Raw genomic sequence first — 3,610 nt, 5'->3', positions numbered from 1 at the left:
TCACCAGACAGTGAATGCTGGTGCCTTGATCTTGGACTTCTCAGCCTCTAGGACTGTAAGAAAATACATTTTTGCTCTCTATAAATTACCCAGTCTCAGATATTTTGTTACAGCAGCACAAATGGACTAAGACAATGTCTGCATCATAAGCTAATGCAGGACAATATGTGGGGGGCCACTTTTTAGGATTCATAATGAGGAAAAGGGGCAACCCTTCTCCCTCCCTGCCTCACAGCATCTCTTTTGGTGTCCCCAACCGGTACACCTAGATGAGCCCTCCTTTGGCTGGGGAGGACCACCATTCCCCCTCTGCCTCAGAGAAAGGTGCTTGGCAGCCATGGTCATCATCCATTCTAGGGAAAGGCAACTGGAAACTCCACTTAGGCCTCAGTTATACTCCTTTTCTAGTCCAATTTACCCAGACAGCCTTGTCTTAGTGATATTGTTGGGCATTTTCCAACCCATTCATGAGTGTGGTACTTTGACTATTGGTTCTCTATGGTTTAGGTTGAATTATATGAATGCCAACATTCAACATCACTTCTTTTTCACATCAGATGGGTAATGTGCCAACATCGTAACAAGATCTGAGGGAGGCACCTCTCACATATGAGCCTGAAAACCCAATCGTCACACTTAGGAGCTACAAGAGGATCTTAACATCATTTTGACTGAAGCATAACAGCATTTCCATATGGCTCAACCCATATGCTAACTGGTAGAATTCCTAAAGAGAGGGAGGATGAGTCTTAACCTGCTTCCCTCCCAGTTTCCCCACTGCACTTCACATTCTGAAGGTCTCAGACAGCACAAGTTCTGGAGGAAAGTGGACCAAGCAAGAGGTTGTCAGAATTGCTGCCATGAGCCAGGCAGTGGCTGTGGAGGGTTTATGCACTGTTCAGGGTGCCCAGGCACTGTAAGTCCTCTTCCTGCACTGGGATCTGTGATTCCAAGAGTCTGCTTTCTGCTCTGTGGCATCCAGAAGGGAAAGAATTTGCAGCTCCAGTTTCACCTGGAAGCTTGGCTCCTGCCCCAGGTGGAGTGATGCACTCAAGCTTTCCACATTGAAGAGGGCTGCAGACTGTGCTGTGAAATGTGTCTGCGTGTGTGTGTGTGTGTGCGCGCACAGATGTGCGTGCAGGTGTGTGTGCAGGTGTGTGTGGGTCGGGTGTGTGTGCAGGTGTGTGTGGGTCGGAGGGGCGTGGACAGAGGTGGTGGACAGGCCTGATGGGAGGGGCTGGAAAAGCAAAAGCCAAATACCTCAGTCCTTAATGGATGGTCAGATCGCTCAGGCTTTTGAGGACACGCCGGCCCCAGTGCAGACCCAATTTCAAAGATAGCTCAGGCCAGTCAGGGAGGGAAGGTAGGTCAGGGCACATCTGTATCCCCAAAAGGAGCTGAAATTGTTCTTTTCTCTGCACAAGGATGACGCAGAGAGAGAAGCAGAGCAGACATAGCCATTTTTGTAGTACTTTCTCAAATCGTTTTCAGATTTGGGAATTGCGGTTTCTAAAAGAAGTAGTGCTGTGGCTAGCTGCCATCTGATAGAGCCATGGAGGTGTTTTTAGACAGTCTTGAAATGTGTGGCTTTGCAGCTCCCCATGTGACAGCAGGCAGTACAATTCAATTTGGACCAGTTGGGGGAAGGCCAGTTAGACTTTGTGGGAATTCTGAATAGTAGACTATCTTAAAAGAAGTGGCATTGTGTTGTATTTTATTTTTCAGATGTGTATATAGGATTCAAGCTATTGATGGAGTCACTATGAGTAGAGGGCCTGCTGTCCCTTCTCCCGACCCATCCCAACCACCCTGCTACTCAAACTGCCTGCTCTCACCCAGGGGGCTGGATACGCTGACCTTCACCCTTCTCCCCATGCTCTGTTCCCCAGGAGGCCAACCTCTGTAGACAGCAGCTACCTGGATTTCTGGTTTCTAGTGGAAGATGGCAGGGTTGGGGGAGGTGATGGGAGGCAGGGAGCAGAGAGTCATCAGTATTGCTTTCTTGCCCCTTCCTGAAGGGCAGGGTTGGCAATGGCTGCCTCCTCTTCTGAAGCCCCCAGCTCCACTGATGGCCACCTGTGGATGCAGGTCTCACTGGGGCTTGGAGAACCTGCCCAACTCACTCCTTCTGGCTAGGGGTGGTGGTGGATTCCTGCTGGTTCCACCCCAGGGCACTTCACCCCAGCCACTTTCCCCTGAGTCTGCTCAGAACATCGTACATTTTCCTCATTCAACTCTCTTTGGAGCTGTCATCTGTTTCCTGCTGGAACCCTGACCAGGGTCCCCAGTGACTGCCTAATCCATGATTTATCTGGATATATTTCAGTGCTTATCTTCAGCATCTAACTGTGGACATCTCCCTGTCTATAAGCCCCTTCCCTCTGGGCTCCCGTCTCCCTCTCCCCTGCTTGCCACCCACCTCCTTCCAGTTCCTCCTGAGTCTTTCTGATGTCTCCTGGTGTGCCTCTTGGCCCCTTCACCTCTCATTCCTTATTCTCCCCCAGATGATCTTGACCACACTCATGGTGTTGACTGAGCGAAGGGAACTAATCCTCACTGAGTGTGTCTGTGATTGATATCAGGGGCTTTATCCCATCATTCATCTGAATGTTGAATACTTAGTGTCTTCCATGTATCAGGACTGTTCTGGGGCTGGGGATATGTTATCTCTTTGACTCTTTACAACAAGGTATGCACCATCGTCTCCGTCTTATAGATGAGGCTTCTGAGCTTCAGAGAAGTTAGATACTGTGCCCAAGGCCAGGCTGGGATTGAAGCCCACTTTTCTGCCTCCAAGGTTGGAGCTCCTCCTTCTGTATTGTATTGCCAATGGAGCACTTCTTTTACATTGCTGAACTTGAGATGAACTTAGCAGAACCTTTATATATTCTAAAAACAGCCTCATCTGACTTTGGCAGTTTGAACTGTAGTAGAACAACATTTTTTTGCTAGCTCATTCATCAGAGACATGTGCCTGACTCTGACTTTGAGCCTCTGTTTGCTCCGTCATTCACTGTGATTCTAAAAATTACCCCTGGCTCCCCAAGTGCTCAGTTTTAGACTCATGGTCTCCTGACAATACAAGATTAATTTAAAACCAGAGCAGCAGGATTTATTGCAGAGATTTCTTTTCATATCAGAAATTTGAAATAGGAATCATTGTTTGCATCTTCTTTCACTCTACAGAAAGAAAATGCAGATGAACCTTTTCAGGGTGTAGGGCCAGGGCTACCCTAAGTTGCAGCCTCCAAAGCTCCATCATCACGATTATTCAACTGTTGTGACCTCATTAAAAGAAACAAAGAAGGGATGCGTAGAGAATGGAGCTACCACCTGGGTCAAGCTTGGGCTGTGAAATTTAATTAACTTAGTTTCAAAATCTAGCTGAGAGATCTTGGGCAAGTTATTTAACTTCTCTGAGTCTTGATTTTCTCAGCTGTGAGCATCGAATGATAGAGGTGAGTAAACCAGGTATGCACACTCAGCAGTGCTTGGTGAATTGGGTGCTAAAATATTGGCCAGCTACTTTTGGTAGAGACCACAAATGTCACTTTGGTGAAGACTTGAGTTACTACTGGGGTTAAGTTGGGGAGGGAAATCACTTCATTGG

The 3,610-nt window shown here is 47.7% G+C and overlaps 1 non-coding gene across 1 annotated transcript; it reads right to left on the bottom strand.

Moving 5' to 3' along the window:
* Positions 1-551: 551 nt before the first annotated feature.
* Positions 552-655, bottom strand: LOC112205290 (small nucleolar RNA U13). Its single transcript, XR_002939191.1, has one exon. It is a non-coding gene; the product is annotated as a small nucleolar RNA U13 (small nucleolar RNA).
* Positions 656-3,610: the final 2,955 nt, after the last annotated feature.

This window comes from Pan troglodytes, chromosome 14, assembly GCF_028858775.2.
Source record: "Pan troglodytes isolate AG18354 chromosome 14, NHGRI_mPanTro3-v2.0_pri, whole genome shotgun sequence".
In the NCBI taxonomy this organism is placed as follows: Eukaryota; Metazoa; Chordata; class Mammalia; order Primates; family Hominidae; genus Pan; species Pan troglodytes.
Note: the sequence above shows the minus strand (reverse complement) of the source record. Positions and strands in the feature narration are given on the sequence as shown.